The sequence below is a fragment of the Bombina bombina genome, chromosome 12 (genome assembly GCF_027579735.1).
Source record: "Bombina bombina isolate aBomBom1 chromosome 12, aBomBom1.pri, whole genome shotgun sequence".
NCBI classification, from domain to species: Eukaryota; Metazoa; Chordata; class Amphibia; order Anura; family Bombinatoridae; genus Bombina; species Bombina bombina.
The window spans coordinates 168,802-188,287 of NC_069510.1; the positions used below are offsets into that span (position 1 = coordinate 168,802).

At 39.7% G+C, this 19,486-nt stretch overlaps 1 long non-coding RNA gene across 1 annotated transcript; it reads left to right on the top strand.

Moving 5' to 3' along the window:
- The first annotated feature begins 307 nt into the window (after positions 1 to 307).
- Positions 308 to 18,770, top strand: LOC128643112 (uncharacterized). The gene is made up of 4 exons (XR_008399772.1): positions 308 to 394; positions 16,178 to 16,272; positions 16,624 to 16,702; positions 18,684 to 18,770. It is a non-coding gene; the product is annotated as an uncharacterized LOC128643112 (long non-coding RNA).
- Positions 18,771 to 19,486: the final 716 nt, after the last annotated feature.

Consider the following 19,486-nt stretch of genomic DNA (forward strand, 5'->3'; position numbering starts at 1 on the left):
AATAAGCTATTGTAAGTTATATTAATTTCATTTATAAGTCCCTTGTACCCCAAAGTTTTGTTGCTTGTTTGAAGCTGGTGTGACATGAGACATATCCAGCATTTATCTGCCTCATATTACTGCTTTAGTCACCTCTAGCGAAGGGAATATGCAAAGGCAGCATTAATGAATGTATGTCCTTACTTAGTTGCTATTGGAGAGATTTGCTTTAAAACATAGCTAGGTTATGTATGTACCTCACAACGTATACAAGAAAAATAAACACACCTCTTTAACAGTCCTCTATTTGTTTTTGGTGTTTGTTTTTAGGCCGGGCACACTCCATGACTTCCACAGTCATGAAATTGCAGAGCAGCTCACTCTGTTGGATGCTGAACTCTTCTACAAAATAGAGGTAGGAGTCTATTGAACCCCCTGTTATGGTGTCTATCATGATTCCCTCAATCTCTCCCTGACTGACAGACTTATTAACCCCCTGTAATAATGTGTATCCTGATTTTATCCATCTCTCACTTACTGACAGACTTATTAACCCTCTGTAATAATGTGTATCCTGATTTTATCCATCTCTCACTTACTGACAGACTTATTAACCCCTGTTATAATGTGTATCCTGATTTAATCCATCTATCACTGACCAACATACTTATTAACCCCCTGTGATATTGTGTATCCTGATTTCTTTCCTATGGCTTGGAGAGGCCACAACGTCATTCCAATTACTAGTGGGGATATTCAACTCCTGGCCAGCAGGAGGAGGCAAAGAGCACCCCAGCAAAGCTGTTAAGTGTAACTTCCCTTACCCATAATCCCCAGTCATTCTCTTTGCCTCTGTCAATAGAGGATGTGCGAAGACGGTGTCTGAAGATATTTAATCCTTTTATGGGTACTTTTCCCTGCAAGCAAGGATTGGGGTCTAGCTGTGTCCACGTCAATCTCTTTAGTAAGAGTAGTGGTGGCTTTTAGCAGTTAGAATGCGGCAAGGTGGTCTTTGCTTTACTTCTAACATTTTGCTACCCCTTTGCAGAAAGCCAGGGTTGGCTACTCTGTTCTGGACTACAGGTCCCTGACAGGCAGTGGAGTACCGGTCACACCTTAGTAGCTGTCATCTGCCCTGCAGCTGGATCCACAGGTAAGTGCTTTTGCCTTCTAGGTACTAAAGGACAGCACTTTTGAGGTTAACCCTCAAGTGGACATCTTTTGGTACTCGGTTTAATCTACAAATCATAAAAAACAGTGCGCCAACAATGTGATAAATGTGAAGAAGATGGTCTAAAATTCAGACCAAAGACAAGAACTAATCATAAGTAGCCTTAATATGTAAATATTATTCATAAATAGTGTAGTGTAGGTTAGCAGGAGCTTTCCAAGCCAAACACACAAATTTCAAAGTAAATCACTTTGACATTAGACTAGAAATAGTTGCAGAAATAGTTACAAAAAAGTTCAATGTCCCAAATGAATATCCAACAACCGCTTGTATTTATTTCGATAGATTGTGGAAACTTTAGCGCAACAAGTGTCGGATCATGTTTTGTCTAGCATTGTTAAGTTGATTTAACATGCTAATATTTTCATTTGTGATGCCATTTTTGATATCATCAAAATTGATGTTAGATATATGTCATTAGCTATTTTAGCTAGAAGAGCATTGTGGCTTAAATCTTGGAATGCTGATATGACTTCTAAGTCCAGATTGCTATCTCTTTCTTTCCAAGGTAATAAATGATTTGGTTCTCAGTTGGATTCAATAATTTCAACTGTCACTGGGGGGAAGGGAGTCTTTTTTGCCTCAGGATAAAAAAACCTAAGGGTAAATCTAAAGCTTCTAACCGTTTTCGTTCCTTTCGACATAATAAGGAACAGAAATCTAATCCTTCCCCAAAGGAATATTTTTCCAATTGGAAGCCTTCCTCAAATTGGAATAAATCCAAGCCATTTAAGAGATCAAAGCCAGCCCCCAAGTCCGCATGAAGGTGCGGCCCTCATTCCAGCTCAGCTGGTAGGGGGCAGATTAAAGTTTTTCAAAGATGTTTGGATCAGTTCAGTCCAAAATCATTGGATTCAGAGTATTGTCTATCAGGGGTATTGAATAGGATTCAGAGTAAGACCGCCTGTGAGAAGATTTTTTCTCTCACGCATTCCAGCAAACCAAGTAAAGGCTCAGGCTTTCCTGAAGTGTGTTTCAGACCTGGAGTTATCAGGGGTAATCATGCCAGTTCCGTTTCAGGAACAGGGTCTGGGGTTTTATTCAAATCTATTCATTGTCCCAAAGAAAGAAAATTCAGACCAGTTCTGGATCTAAAGATTTTGAATTGATATGTAAGAGTACCAACTTTCAAAATGGTGACTATAAGGACTATTCTGCCTTTTGTTCAGCAAGGGCATTATATGTCCACAATAGACTTACAGGATGCATATCTTCATATTCCAATTCAGTTCCTGAGATTCTCTTTTCTAGACAAGCATTACCAATTTGTTGCTCTTCCTTTTGGCCTAGCGACAGCTCCAAGAATCTTTTCAAAGGTTCTCGGTGCCCTACTCTCTGTAATCAGAGAGTGAGGTATTGCGGTGTTTCCTTATTTGGACGATATCTTGGTACTTGCTCAGTCTTTACGTTCTGCAGAATCTCGCACGTATCAACTAGTGTTGTTTCTTCAAAGACATGGTTGGAGGATCAATTTACCAAAAAGTTCTTTGATTCCTCAGACAAGGGTAACCTTTTTAGGTTTCCAGATAGATTGTGTCCATGACTTTTTCTCTAACAGACAAGAGATGTTTGAAATTGGTTGCAGCCTGTCAGAACCTTCAGTCTGTCATTCCCTTCAGTAGCTATGTGCATGGAAGTTTTAGGTCTCATGACTGCAGCATCGGACGCGATCCCCTTTGTTCGTTTTCATATGAGACCTCTCCAGCTTTGTATGCTGAACCAATTGTGCAGGGATTATACAAGGATATCACAATTAATATCCTTAAATCCCAATGTTCGATTTTCTCTGACTTGGTGGTTAGATCACCATCGTATAATTCTAGGGGCCTCTTTCGTTCGTCCAACCTGGACTGTGATCACAACAGATGTGAGTCTTTCAGGTTGGGGAGCTGTTTGGGGATCTCTGACAGCACAAGGGGTTTGGAAATCTCAAGAGGCGAGATTACCAATCAATATTTTGGACCTCCGTGCAATTCTCAGGGCTCTTCAGTTTTGGCCTCTGTTGAAGAGAGAACCGTTCATTTGTTTTCAGACAGACAATATCACAACTGTGGCATATGTCAATCATCAGGGTGGGACTCACAGTCCTCAAGCTATGAAAGAAGTATCCCGGATACTTGTTTGGGCGGAACCCAGCTACTGTCTTAATTTCTGCGGTTCATATCCCAGGTATAGACAATTGGGAAGTGGATTATCTCAGTCATCAGACTTTACTTCCGAGAGAATGGTTATCTCTACCCAGATGTGTTTTCTCACATTGTTCAGATGTGGGGGCTTCCAGAAATAGATCTGATGGCATCTCATCTAAACAAAAATCTCTTTGTGGTTCCCAAGAAAGAGGGAACCTTCAGACCAATCTTAGATCTCAAGATCCTAAACAAATTTCTCAGGGTCCCATCTTTCAAGATGGAGACTATTCGAACCATCCTACCTATGATCCAGGAGGGTCAATACATGACTACCGTGGACTTAAAGGATGCTTATCTTCACATTCCGATACACAAAGATCATCATCGGTTTCTCAGGTTCGCCTTCCTAGACAGGCATTACCAGTTTGTGGCTCTTCCCTTTGGGTTAGCTACGGCACCAAGAATCTTTACGGAGGTTCTGGGGTCACTTCTGGCGGTCCTAAGGCCGCGGGGCATAGCAGTAGCCCCTTACTTAGACGACATTCTGATACAGGCGTCGAATTTCCAAATTGCCAAGTCCCATATGGACATTGTTCTGGTACTCCTGAGGTCTCATGGGTGGAAAGTGAACGAAAAGAAGAGTTCTCTATCCCCTCTCACAAGAGTTTCCTTCCTGGGAACTCTGATAGATTCTGTAGAAATGAGGATTTACCTGACAGAGGACAGGTTGTCAAAACTTCTAAATTCCTGCTGTGTTCTTTATTATACTTCTCGCCCTTCGGTGGCTCAGTGTATGGAAGTAATCGGCTTAATGGTAGCGGCAATGGACATAGTTCCGTTTGCCCGCCTACATCTCAGACCGCTGCAACTCTGCATGCTCAGTCAGTGGAATGGGGATTACACAGATTTGTCCCCTCTACTAAATCTGGATCAAGAGACCAGGGATTCTCTTCTCTGGTGGCTATCTCGGGTCCATCTGTCCAAAGGTATGAACTTCCACAGGCCAGATTGGACAATAGTAACAACAGATGCCAGCCTTCTGGGCTGGGGTGCAGTCTGGAACTCTCTGAAGGCTCAGGGGTCGTGGACTCAGGAGGAGGCACTCCTTCCAATAAACATTCTGGAACTAAGAGCGATATTCAATGCTCTTCAGGCTTGGCCTCAGCTAGCGGCAGTGAGGTTCATCAGATTTCAGTTGGACAACATCACGACTGTAGCGTACATCAACCATCAAGGGGGAACAAGGAGTTCCCTAGTGATGTTGGAGGTTTCAAAGATAATTCAATGGGCAGAGATTCACTCTTGACATCTATTAGCTATCCATATCCCAGGAGTAGAGAACTGGGAGGCAGATTTTCTAAGTCGTCAGACTTTTCATCCGGGGGAGTGGGAGCTCCATCCGGAGGTGTTTGCACAGTTGATTCAACGTTGGGGCAAACCAGAACTGGATCTCATGGCGTCTCGCCAGAACGCCAAGCTTCCTTGTTACGGATCCAGGTCCAGGGATCCCAAGGCAGCGTTGATAGATGCTCTAGCAGCGCCTTGGTCCTTCAACCTGGCTTATGTGTTTCCACCGTTTCCTCTGCTCCCTCGTCTGATTGCCAAGATCAAACAGGAGAGAGCATCGGTAATTTTGATAGCACCTGCATGGCCACGCAGGACTTGGTATGCAGATCTGGTGGACATGTCATTCTTTCCACCATGGACTCTGCCTCTGAGGCAGGACCTTCTACTTCAGGGTCCTTTCAACCATCCAAATCTAATTTCTCTGCGGCTGACTGCTTGGAGATTGAACGCTTGATTTTATCAAAGCGTGGTTTCTCCGAGTCGGTCATTGATACCTTAATACAGGCGCGAAAGCCTGTCACCAGGAAAATCTATTATAAGATATGGTGTAAATATCTTCATTGGTGTGAATCCAAGGGTTACTCATGGATTAAGGTCAGGATTCCTAGGATATTATCTTTTCTCCAAGAAGGATTGGAGAAGGGTTTGTCAGCTAGTTCCTTAAAAGGACAGATTTCTGCTCTGTCTATTTTTATGCACAAACGTCTGGCTGAGGTTCCAGACGTGCAGGCGTTTTGTCAGGCTTTAGTCAGAATCAAGCCTGTGTTTAAACCTGTTGCTCCGCCTTGGAGTTTAAATTTAGTTCTTAAGGTTCTTCAAGGGTACCAAACCTGTTTTTTTACCTATGGTGGTATCTAATAAAAATATCAATCAGGAGATTGTTGTACCGTCACTGTGTCCTAATCCTTCTTCAAAGAAGGAATGTCTTTTACACAATCTTGACGTTGTTCATGCTTTAAAGTTTTATTTACAAGCTACTAAAGATTTTCGTCAAACATCTGCATTGTTTGTTGTCTACTCTGGACAGAGGAGAGGCCAAAAGGCTTCGGCAACCTCTCTTTCTTTTTGGCTAAGGAGTATAATACGCTTAGCTTATGAGACTGCTGGCCAGCAGCCTCCTGAAAGGATTACAGCTCATTCTACTAGAGCGGTAGCTTCCACATGGGCTTTTAAAAATGAGGCTTCTGTTGAACAGATTTGTAAGGCGGCGACTTGGTCTTTGCTTCATACTTTTTCAAAGTTCTATAAATTTGATACTTTTGCTTCTTCGGAGGCTATTTTTGGGAGAAAGGTCTTGCAGGCAGTGGTGCCTTCCGTTTAAGCGCCTGCCTTGTCCCTCCCTTCATCCGTGTCCTATAGCTTTGGTATTGGTATCCCACAAGTAATGGATGATCCGTGGACTGGATACACCTTACAAGAGAAAACATAATTTATGCTTACCTGATAAATTTATTTCTCTTGTGGTGTATCCAGTCCACGGCCCGCCCTGTCATTTTAAGGCAGGTGTTTTTTATTTTTAAACTACAGTCACCACTGCACCCTATAGTTTCTCCTTTCTCTTGCTTGTCTTCGGTCGAATGACTGGTAGTGGCAGTTAGGGGAGGAGCTATATAGACAGCTCTGCTGTGGGTGATCCTCTTGCAGCTTCCTGTTGGGAAGGAGAATATCCCACAAGTAATGGATGATCAGTGGACTGGATACACCACAAGAGAAATAAATTTATCAGGTAAGCATAAATTATGTTTTTATCCATCTCTCACTGACTCTGACAGACTTATTAACCCCATGTGATATTGTGTATGCTGATTTTATCCATCTCTCACTGACAGACAGACTTATTAACCCCATGTGATATTGTGTATGCTGATTTTGTCCAACTCTCACTGACAGACAGACTTATTAACCCCATGTGATATTGTGTATGCTGAATTTATCCATCTCTCACTGACTGACAGACTTAACCCCATGTGATATTGTGTATGCTGAATTTATCCATCTCTCACTGACTGACAGACTTATAACCCCATGTGATATTGTGTATGCTGATTTTATCCATCTCTTAATGACAGACAGACTTATTAACCCCATGTGATATTGTGTATGCTGAATTTATCCATCTCTTAATGACAGACAGACTTATTAACCCCATGTGATATTGTGTATGCTGAATTTATCCATCTCTCACTGACAGACTTATTAACCCCATGTGATATTGTGTATGCTGAATTTATCCATCTCTTAATGACAGACTTATTAACCCCATGTGATATTGTGTATGCTGAATTTATCCATCTCTTGATGACAGACAGACTTATTAACCCCATGTGATATTGTGTATGCTGAATTTATCCATCTCTTGATGACAGACAGACTTATTAACCCCATGTGATATTGTGTATGCTGATTTTATCCATCTCTCACTGACTGACAGACTTATTAACCCCATGTGATATTGTGTATGCTGATTTTATCCATCTCTTAATGACAGACAGACTTATTAACCCCATGTGATATTGTGTATGCTGAATTTATCCATCTCTTAATGACAGACAGACTTATTAACCCCATGTGATATTGTGTATGCTGAATTTATCCATCTCCCACTGACTGACAGACTTATTAACCCCATGTGATATTGTGTATGCTGAATTTATCCATCTCTTAATGACAGACAGACTTATTAACCCCATGTGATATTGTGTATGCTGAATTTATCCATCTCTTGATGACAGACAGACTTATAACCCCATGTGATATTGTGTATGCTGATTTTGTCCATCTCTCACTGACAGACAGACTTATTAACCCCATGTGATATTGTGTATGCTGAATTTATCCATCTCTTAATGACAGACAGACTTATTAACCCCATGTGATATTGTGTATGCTGAATTTATCCATCTCTTAATGACAGACAGACTTATTAACCCCATGTGATATTGTGTATGCTGAATTTATCCATCTCTTAATGACAGACAGACTTATTAACCCCATGTGATATTGTGTATGCTGAATTTATCCATCTCTTAATGACAGACAGACTTTTTTTTTTTTTATATATTTATTTATATATCCAGCAGTTTACAAAAATGTAAAAACAGATATAACAAAACAAAATCTTTTCAAAATTGCGCCACGCAGGGCCAAATCTCATCTGAAAAAACAGTCAAACAGTCATCCTGTGTACCTGCATACTAACGATTTACCTTAGCTTCAAAGGTATGCAAACTGCTGGGGTTTTTGTTTTTTTTCATGTTGCTCAACCATTTAAAAAAAAAAAAAAAAAATACTAAACATAAACATAAATAAAACAAACATTTAAGCAGACAACCAGTTCATGATACACATCGTAAAAAGGAAAAAAAGAAGAGAGAAAGAGAGAAAAAAAAAAAAAAAACAAAGTGAATGAATATATTAATGATTTGAGAGTACACATTGATGAATGATAGGGTTTTATAAGACCTAAAGACTTTTTTTTTTTTTCCTCTTCCCCCCATTCTCTCCCCCTTCCTTTTCTCTTCCCCTCCTTTCCTTTATTATTTTTCAGAAAAAACAAAAATAAAAAGTGGTTACAATCACAGGGAATACCACACAGGGTATACAACAACAATAAAAAAAGAAAAAAAAAAAAAAAATACGAAAGGGATATGCAATGAGAGACTTGCAACCACAGCTCCTGCAGCTGTGGTTGTGAACACAAAATACAGTATCTATGTCATATTGCGTAAAGAAGAAAGCTAGAATCCCTGTGGTTTAAAAAAAAATTGGTTTCAACTAAAGTAGACTAACGAACAATGGTAACAGAACCTCTGATATCCAATTTCTTAAGTTCTTTATTTCTTATTGAAAATCTGATCTAAAAAAAAAAAAAAAAAAGGGGGGGGAGAAAAAGTTCCTCTTCCCGGGCCCTCCTCACAACCTTAATACAGTACATATCCTCAAATAGAAAGTTCACCTCTAAGGCAAGCTTCTAGAACAGGAACTGAGTTACGGAACGGAAAAATATATTGCTTTTGTATGTCCGAAGATAGACTTTGTAGGAAATTAATCCATTTATTAAGAAATTTTTTAATCTCCTGTTCTGAGTCAATCGAAGTATCGTATTGCTCAATAGTTAATTTCAGATGCATGTTATTTAAAAATTGCACAAAGCTGGGGGAGCTCTTTGATTTCCAAGAAGCAAAAATAGTATTCCTAGCACATAAAATTGTAAAATTTACGAACGTTATGTTCAAATTGAATGTTGGAAGTGACTTTTCGTATAACAAAATAATATCATCTACTTTGAGGTGGATCTGATACCTAAGAATTTTTGAGAGCCAGAATGAAATTTTAGCCCAAAAGGATGCAACCTTTGGGCAACTCCAAATACAATGGATCAAATTGGCCATTGGGAAATTACATCTCCAGCAGGCATAACATTAATTTTTATTCCAAAGATTTAGTGCATGGGGCGTTATATATGTGCGATTAATCAATTTTAATTGTGCCTCTCTCCAGGCTAGTAACGGAGTAGCCTGCCAGGCCCTCAAAAAACTTTTACTAATTGCTTCAGTATCAATCCCTGGCATGTCAATTGACCACCTTTGTACCAGGCCAGTAAGATGCTTCTCTCCTTCTTTCTGCAATAACAATTTATACCAGTAGGAGATGGAGTGCACACCAGCGCGGAAGAGGGCGATCCCTGTATGCAAGCCTTCCCAGCCTGTATTATAAAAACTAGTTTTCTTAGTGTTCAAAAAATGTCTGACTTGTAGATATCCAAAGAAATCTTTATTGTCAATTTGGAATTTAGATTTGATATTTTCAAATGAAAAAAGGTTTCCAAACTCCCGGTTGATACATTGATCAAAGTAAATCAGACCCTTAACCTGCCAATTTTTAAAGATCTTGTTGTTTATACCTTCTGTGAATTCAGGATTGCCTGTGATGGGTAAATATTTAGAATAGCTATGATCGGCTTTTAGAGATTTACATACCTTATGCCATGCGATAATAGGATTTTTAAAAGTACACATTTTTTTCATCATAATAGGTAGTTTAGATATATTTAAATGGATGAGCGCTTTAAGAGAGAAGGGCAAGAAAAAGTCCTGTTCTAACTCCTTTATTTGAAAGTGTCCCACATCCATTAGCCAGTCAGGAATGATTTTGACCAGACAGGCCCAATTGTATTTTTGAAGACAGGGAAAACCAAATCCCGCTGAGTCTCTCTCAAGAATAAGTTTATTTAAGGATAATTTAGCTTTTTCTTTCCCCCACAGAAAGTTCTTAAAGGTTTTATTCAATCTTTTCAGATCATAAGATTTTATAAATAGAGGCATATTCTGCATTATATATAAAAATTTAGGGAGAATAGTCATTTTAATCAAGTTTATTTTTCCTGCTAATGTAAGCGGGAAGTTTAACCATCTTGATAGATCATTTTCTACTTTGTTAATAAGCCCTGCAAAATTTTCCTCATACCATTTTTCTGGCGAAATATTAACATTAATCCCTAAATACCTCAAACTCTCGACTTCCTTAAATGGACATTGACTTTTACAGTTACCTGACTTTTGAACCCATAGTATTTCCGATTTTTGTGAGTTTACCTTGTACCCAGAAAATGTACTAAAACTGTCAAGAATTTTCATGAGTTTTGGAATGTTTTCCTCTGCTTTACTGATGAACACCAATAAGTCATCCGCATAGAGGGATATTCTTAACTCTTTAGAGCCCACTCTAATACCTTGCAAGTTATTCCTCAACACTGTTGCTAATGGTTCTATACATAAATTAAACAGCAAGGGTGATAGCGGGCATCCTTGTCTAGTCCCTCTATTCAATTGGAAACTCTCAGATAATAGGCCATTTACCACTAAAGCCGAAATTGGGTTATCATAAAGTTTAAAAATAAATTTAAGGAAATTACCTATTAGGCCAAAACGAGCTAAAGAGTTAAAGAGGTGCTGCCACTCTATCGCGTCGAAAGCTTTTTCGGCGTCTATGGCGATCACTGCCTTATCGTCCTTCTGATATGAATTATCCTTAACCTGAGCATTATAGTAGTCTACTGTCAAGAGCAGTTTCCTTAAGTTGGTGAATGAGGACCTGCCCTTCATAAATCCAGTTTGGTCACTATGTATTAACCCTGGTAATAACTTCTGGAGTCTTGCTGCTATTATAGCTGTTAATATTTTGTAATCGGAATTGAGCAATGAAATTGGGCGGTAGGCATCCAGAGATTCGGGATCTTTACCTTTTTTGGGAATTAAGATTATTGTTGACCTAGTAAATTCTTTGGATGGAGTTGCACCTTTAATATAAAAGTAGTTAAACAGGTCAACCAAATATTCTACAATGTTATTTTGTAAAATTTTATAATATTCGTTTGGGAGCGCGTCCGGCCCTGCAGCTTTATTCCAGGCTAAATTATTGATTATTTTCTCAACTTCCTCTTGCGTAATTGGACTATTTAGTTCTGTTAACTTTTCTTCCCCAAGGTTTGGTAGATTACATGCTTCCCAGAACTTTGTCTTATTATCTTCATTACTTACAGAGGATGAAAAAATTTGCTTATAATATTTTAAAAATTCTGCGCTGATATCATTAAGTTGGGTTAGTCTTTTCTTATCACTTTTTATGGCCAAGATAGATCTTGAACCCTTAGCTACTTTAACCAAGTTGGAAAGGCATTTGCCCATTTTCCCCCCATGTCTATAATATTTAGCATTTGTTTTTACAACTTCTAAGGCTGCATTCTGATGTAGGAAAATTTCCCTTTCCCTCTTTGCTTGCTGGTATGCACTCCATCCTCCACTTGACAGATCCCTTAAGTAGGCATTGTATGCATTAACTAATTGATTGGCAAGTTGTGTGTTGCGCTCACTATTCTTTTTTTTAATATGGCACAGGTATGCCTTTATTTCTCCCCGCAACACCGCTTTAGAAGCTTGCCATACAGTTTCGGGGTTTTGAACTGAGTTTTGGTTAATGCGAATATATTCTTTCCATTTTTCATTTAGCCAAATTTTAAATTTGGAGTTATTAGTGAGGTATTTTGGAAAGCTAAACGAAAGATAAGATCTTTTTATCAGGTCAGTTTGCAATTGTATTATAACAGGGGCGTGGTCTGACAAAATAATTGCAGAAATTTCTGTCCTTAGTATCCTACCTGCTAATTTTTTATCTATTAAAAAATAATCAATACGTGAGAAAGTTTTGTGTGTTTTAGATTCACAAGTATATTCTTTTACATCGGGATTTTGTAATCTCCAGATGTCCACCAAGTTCAATGTTTTTTTGAATTTTTTTAAAATCTTTGTCTCGGCCTTATAGTTTTTATTTTTACTGTTGGTTTTTTTTTGGGTCATACTATCCATTCTATGTGAGCGATCCAGGGGATATTGTGTAATTAGATTTAAATCACCTGCTATAATCAAACCTTCATCTAAATAGTTTGTTAGTCTCCTTGTTAGGTTCTTCCAAAATTCTTTATCACTGGTGTTTGGAGCATAGATATTACATAGCGTATATTTATGATTGGCTATAACTACCTGTATTATAATCAGTCTACCTTCTTCGTCAATAAATTTATGTGTTATTTTGTAGTCTAAATTTTTATGGAACAATATTGCTACTCCCCTCTTTCTTTTAGTGCCCGAAGTCGCCACTACTTCACCGACCCAGCCTGACTTAAGTTTAAGAGCTTCATTAGCTACCACATATGTTTCTTGTAAAAAAGCAATTTGCGCCCTGCACCCCTTTAGGTGTTTCAAAATGGCTTTTCGCTTAATAGGTGTTGTTATTCCGCGAACGTTCCATGAAACCAGGTTAATCACTGTCTCACTCATATTTTATTGCTGGACCAAACACAACAAATTGGACAGCGGCTTTTCAAGAAAGGTGTGAGGAGGGCCAGGGAGAGGAAAAAAAAAAAAAAAAGGGGAGAGAGGAAAGAAAGAAAAAGAAAAAAAAAAAAAAAAAAAGGGGGAAGAAAAAAAAAGAAAAATGAAAAAGGGGGATGAACCCTCTTTTGGAATAAATGACCCTTCCATTGTGACTTTTCGATGATGCCATTACTTACAACAAAGGATTTATCTACGAACAGTTATATTTAACTCTTATTCGGTTATCTCTAGTTGTTCCTAAATATTATCCAGAAAGGAATTAGCTTCCGATTTGTTAGACAAAACATGCCATTCTCCAGACTTCAGCACTTTGATCCTAGCTGGATATAAAAGAAAAGCATTGAAACCTTTTTCTATGAGTTTAGAACAAAACGGAGCCATTTCCTTTCTGCGATTAGAGGTCTCAGTAGAATAATCTTGAAAAAGAAAGATTTTTTTGTCATTTACAAGAACTGTGGCTTTCTTTTTCCTATAATAACTCATGATGGCAACTTTATCTTGAAAATGCGAAAATTTCACAATTATGGGTCTATTTAGTACAGTACCGTCTGGTCTTTTTTTTTCGGGACCTATTCTATGAATTCTTTCAATCAATATTTTAGTTCGGCTAGTAGGCATCTCTAATAAATTTGGTAGTATTACATCCATAAAATTTTTAAGATCAGCATATTCTTGGGTTTCAGGAACACCTACTATTCTTAGATTATTGCGTCTGGAACGATCTTCTAGATCGTCCAGTCTATCCTGTAATTTTTTGATTGTATAATCATAATGCTTAGAGTCTTGCTCTCGTGAGTTCAACCTATCCTCAATTTCGGAGATTCTAGCCTCTGCTTCATCTAACCTGTTGTTGAACTGCCTTACTTCCAATGATAATGCTGCTACATCCTGTCTGATCAACTCTAGGTGGGGTAACATTGATAGTGAAAACTGTTCTACCAATTGTTGAACATCTAGATTTGTCTGAAAAGTAGCAGGTTCCTCTGTTATACTATCTTGGGATAACGAGGTCTGAGATTTAGCTTTGTGTTTGTCTTTTCTTGGTGGCATCGTGGGTGATTTATTTTTAGCTATATGTACAAATTTCTCCATATAGAGTGCAGAAAAAGTGCTAAAAAGGTGAAGAATGTGGTGAGGTGAAAAAGAAAAGAGGGAAAAAAAAAAAAAAAAAAAAAAAAAAAAAAAAGGTGGTATGTGAAGTGAAGTATAGGCTGTGTCTTACTTAAAAGTGAGAGAAAAAAAAGAAAAGAAAAAAAGGGTGAAAATAAGAGGTGTGAATATGAAGTGCAATATAAGAGGACGATCCTCAAATGAGAATTAGTGCTTTTATGAGAATGTGTATAAAATGTGAGAAAAGAAAAATCTGTAGACTAAACTAGACGGAAAAAAAAAAAAAAAAAAGAATAAGAAAATTCTGCTTTAATTAATTTCCTTGCTCCTTTATTGTTTCCTTCTTCCTCTCTTGCCTCAATAATCTATAGTTTAAACCAGAGTGTTTATGTAGAAGATTAGCAGTTCATTTTAGATGTCAGCCAGAGAACACACAAAAAAAAAAAAAAAAAAAAAAAAAATTAGGTAGTCTCTTTAACTCAAGGAATTCTTAGATATTACAATTACCCGACTAAAGAACTAGTAGACAGAGGGACACAATTTTAACTGGCTCCTAAGCATCAAAAAAAGAAAGTTAGCTCTGGGTATGCCCACCAGAGTGAGTGACATGAGTCTGTCTTTATCTAACCAGTAGCAGTATTCTCTGAATAACTGTCGACCCTTAGTTCACACAAATTACTTTACAGTTAATTGGGCTGAAATAATATACTATAATGTAGAACATCACAGTTTTAAAAAACATTCAGTTCCAACTGGCAGATATTACATTATGGTCATTGCTGCAAAAACAGAACATACAGGCAAAAAAAAAAAAAAAGGGAGAAAACAAAATGAAATTAGATACATTGGCTAGTACATTGCTCTGCGCAACCGTTTGTCCAATACAAAATCCTTCCTTCCCCCTTTCTTCTTTTATCCAAAAGCACTCCTGCAAGATTAAGGCTAGCTTCACTGGGATGCCATTTACCCTGAGGGGGGACTTAAGTCCATAAGTTCATGCCGCTTCCTGGCTTCCTGAACCAGGTCAGGGGCCTTTGATTCGCGGATGATTTATATCTAAATACAGAAATGTTCATTAACCTTCACCCGCCTTCTCTAGGGCCCAGACTAGATTAGCCTTTTATATTGTGTGAGGGGGGGAGACATAAGTGCCCACTTCTACTACTACGAAATGCCAGGTGTTAGAGGGAATGTGAGCTTTATTGGGTTGCTATTAGAGCACAGTCCAGCAAAATCCTGAATAACCTGACTGACTTCACTGGGATGTGTAGATTTTGGGGGTAGGGCTTTGTAATAGCACAGTTAATCTATTCCCAGATTGTAAAAGTTTATATTGCAAATTTTTATCCTTCCCTTATTTACTCTCTCCTTTTTCTTTTCCTTGTTCTTTGCCAGCTCTTTTAAGGGAGTGCACACTGACTTCACCTACCCTCTTACACACCCAGACTTACACTCCAGGGGGACATAAATTGTTGAATGTTACGTCTGATAAAGAAAAAAGTACTCCCCAGATTACACTTTTACTGGTATGGAAAAGTCCTCCAAAAATGCTGTTTGACCCAAATCCTGTACTACAACATACTGACAGGCACTAGTTAGAAGAGGGCCAATACTATGTTTAAAAAACAGGGATCCTGTTTAGCAGTCAGCAACAAACAGTCCTTGGCCAGGGGACTTATTCAGGGCCAATTTAGGGTTACCGGATCAAGCACACGGCAGCGTGCTTTGAACGACTTCCTCGCCGCTTCTCCACTCCTTACTCCCGCGGCCTCACTCAGGCGGGACCAGGCCGCCACGAGCTGTGTCGCCTTCGCGGGACTGAGGTGCAGGGGTGAGCCGGCCAGTGATGCTTGAATCGTGTCAGCGCTGAACTTCCGCCCGACTGGGTACTCCTCCTGCCGTATAGTAGCTAACCCGGCGGGCTGCTGGCACTGGCAAGCTACACTGCGATGAACTCCTGGAGGCTCGTGGGCCTACACACCGCACTCACTGCTCACGCACGTCAGGCGCGCACGTCAGGACTGCTGACGTCAGATCCGGAACTCAGTCTCTGTTTTAATGACAGACAGACTTATTAACCCCATGTGATATTGTGTATGCTGAATTTATCCATCTCTTAATGACTGACAGACTTATTAACCCCATGTGATATTGTGTATGCTGATTTTGTCCATCTCTCACTGACAGACAGACTTATTAACCCCATGTGATATTGTGTATGCTGAATTTATCCATCTCTCACTGACAGACTTATTAACCCCATGTGATATTGTGTATGCTGAATTTATCCATCTCTCACTGACAGACTTATTAACCCCATGTGATATTGTGTATGCTGAATTTATCCATCTCTTAATGACAGACTTATTAACCCCATGTGATAATGTGTATGCTGAGCTTATCCATCTCTTAATGACAGACAGACTTATTAACCCCATGTGATATTGTGTTTGCTGAATTTGTCCATCTCTCCATGTTTACTCCATTAGATACCAGAGGTTCTGCTTTGGGCAAAAGAGCAAAATGAGGAGAAGAGCCCAAACCTCACTCAGTTCACTGAGCACTTTAACAACATGTCATACTGGTAATGGGGAAATCCCACTGTTCTTTTACATTTGTATTACTTAGAAAGTTCTGCAGAACGATAAACCTCAATCAATTAGTTTAACTTGAGTAATATTATTTTTCCTTTGACTTGTGACCCTCAGAGACATTCACCCACTGTTACTATAGGGGAATATATTAGTAGAACTGATAATTGTTCATTAATCCTTATACAAACTATAGAAGGGGATTTAAAATATCTTGTTAAACAGGCAATAGGTTTGTGAGAGCGCAGTTTGTGATTCTTCGTGTTGCACCTGGTGTAATAACGGTGTAGATAACTGTGCAAGTTAGAAACCTTCTAAATAATCACCAAGCTCTTCCTACACAGGGTCCGATCGATCATTATGCTTCAGGAAAAAGCACAAGATCGGGAGAGGCTGCTGCTTAAATTCATAAAGATCATGAAGGTAAGGAGTTGCATGATCCTCTTGTCTATACCCAGAGCTTTATGCACAGGACTTGTCTATACCCAGAGCTTTATGCACAGGACTTGTCTATACCCAGAGCTTTATGCACAGGACTTGTCTATACCCAGAGCTTTATGCACAGGACTTGTCTATACCCAGAGCTTTATGCACAGGACTTGTCTATACCCAGAGCTTTATGCACAGGACTTGTCTATACCCAGAGCTTTATGCACAGGACTTGTCTATACCCAGAGCTTTATGTACAGGACTTGTCTATACCCAGAGCTTTATGTACAGGACTTGTCTATACCTAGAGCTTCATGCACAGGACTTGTCTGTACCCAGAGCTTTATGTACAGGACTTGTCTATACCTAGAGCTTCATGTACAGGACTTGTCTATACCCAGAGCTTTATGCACAGGACTTGTCTATACCCAGAGCTTTATGCACAGGACTTGTCTATACCCAGAGCTTTATGCACAGGACTTGTCTATACCCAGAGCTTTATGCACAGGACTTGTCTATACCCAGAGCTTTATGCACAGGACTTGTCTATACCCAGAGCTTTATGCACAGGACTTGTCTATACCCAGAGCTTTATGTACAGGACTTGTCTATACCCAGAGCTTTATGTACAGGACTTGTCTATACCTAGAGCTTCATGCACAGGACTTGTCTGTACCCAGAGCTTTATGTACAGGACTTGTCTATACCTAGAGCTTCATGTACAGGACTTGTCTATACCCAGAGCTTTATGCACAGGACTTGTCTATACCCAGAGCTTTATGCACAGGACTTGTCTATACCCAGAGCTTTGTGCACAGGACTTGCCTATACCCAGAGCTTTGTGCACAGGACTTGTCTATACCGAGAGCTTTGTGCACAGGACTTGTCTATACCCAGAGCTTTATGTACAGGACTTGTCTATACCCAGAGCTTTATGCACAGGACTTGTCTATACCCAGAGCTTTATGTACAGGACTTGTCTATACCCAGAGCTTTATGTACAGGACTTGTCTATACCTAGAGCTTTATGCACAGGACTTGTCTATACCCTCCTCTTGTCTGTGTGTGTATAAGGCACAGTGTGTAAGTGTCCTCCTCTTTTCTGTCTGTCTGTGTGTGTGTGTGTGTGTGTGTGTGTGTTTGTACGGCACAGTGTGTAAGTACCCTCCTCTTGTCTGTGTGTATACGGCACAGTGTGTAAATACCCTTCTCTTGTGTGTGTGTGTATATGGCTCAGTGTGTAAGTACCCTCCTCTTGTCTGTGTGTATACGGCACAGTGTGTAAATACCCTTCTCTTGTGTGTGTGTGTGTGTGTGTGTGTATATGGCTCAGTGTGTAAGTACCCTCCTCTTGTCTGTGTGTATATGGCACAGTGTGTAGGTACCCTCCTCTTGTCTGTGTGTATACGGCACAGTGTGTAAATACCCTTCTCTTGTGTGTGTGTGTGTTTGTGTATATGGCTCAGTGTGTAAGTACCCTTCTCTTGTCTGTGTGTGTGTGTATATGGCACAGTGTGTAAGTATCCTCCTCTTGTCTGTGTGTGTGTGTGTGTATATGGCTCAGTATGTAAGTACCCTCCTCTTGTCTGTGTGTATATGGCACAGTGTGTAGGTACCCTTCTCTTGTCTGTGTGTGTGTGTATATGGCTCAGTGTGTAAGTACCCTCCTCTTGTCTGTGTGTATATGGCACAGTGTGTAGGTACCCTTCTCTTGTCTGTGTGTGTATATGGCTCAGTGTGTAAGTGCCCTCCTCTTTTCTGTGTGTATACGGCACAGTGTAATACTATCCTTCTCTTGTCTGTTTGTTTGTGGGTGTGTGTATACAGCACAGTGTGTAAGTACACCTTTTTACTTAATGCATACTGTTAATATAATTTAAAGCATACTTTGGCTACAATTATAAAACGATTTAGTGTAATATATCTGTTTCTCCTTCACATAAAACATGACCTATCTTTCTTTTACAATTTCCAGCACCTGAGGAAGCTAAACAATTTCAACTCGTACCTTGCCATCTTGTCTGCTCTGGATTCTGCACCCATCCGCAGACTGGAGTGGCAGTGTGTACGGAACAGTGTGTAAGTACCCACCTCTTGTCTGTCTGTCTGTGTGTGTGTGTGTGTGTGTGTGTATATGGCTCAGTGTGTAAGTACCCTCCTCTTGTCTGTGTGTGTATACGGCTCAGTGTGTAAGTACCCTCCTCTTGTCTGTGTGTGTATACGGCTCAGTGTGTAAGTACCCTCCTCTTGTCTTTGTGTGTATATGGCACAGTGTGTAAGTATCCTCCTCTTGTCTGTGTGTGTATACGGCTCAGTGTGTAAGTATCCTCCTCTTGTCTGTGTGTGTGTATACGGCACAGTGTGTAAGTATCCTCCTCTTGTCTGTGTGTGTATACGGCTCAGGGTGTAAGTACCCTCCTCTTGTCTGTGTGTGTATACGGCTCAGTGTGTAAGTATCCTCCTCTTGTCTGTGTGTGTATACGGCTCAGGGTGTAAGTACCCTCCTCTTGTCTGTGTGTGTATACGGCTCAGTGTGTAAGTACCCTCCTCTTGTCTGTGTGTGTATATGGCACAGTGTGTAAGTATCCTCCTCTTGTCTGTGTGTGTATACGGCACAGTGTGTAAGTACCCTCCTCTTGTCTGTGTGTGTATATATGGCACAGTGTGTAAGTATCTTCCTCTTGTCTGTGTGTGTATATGGCTCAGTGTGTAAGTATCCTCCTCTTGTCTGTGTGTGTATACGGCACAGTGTGTAAGTACCCTCCTCTTGTCTGTGTG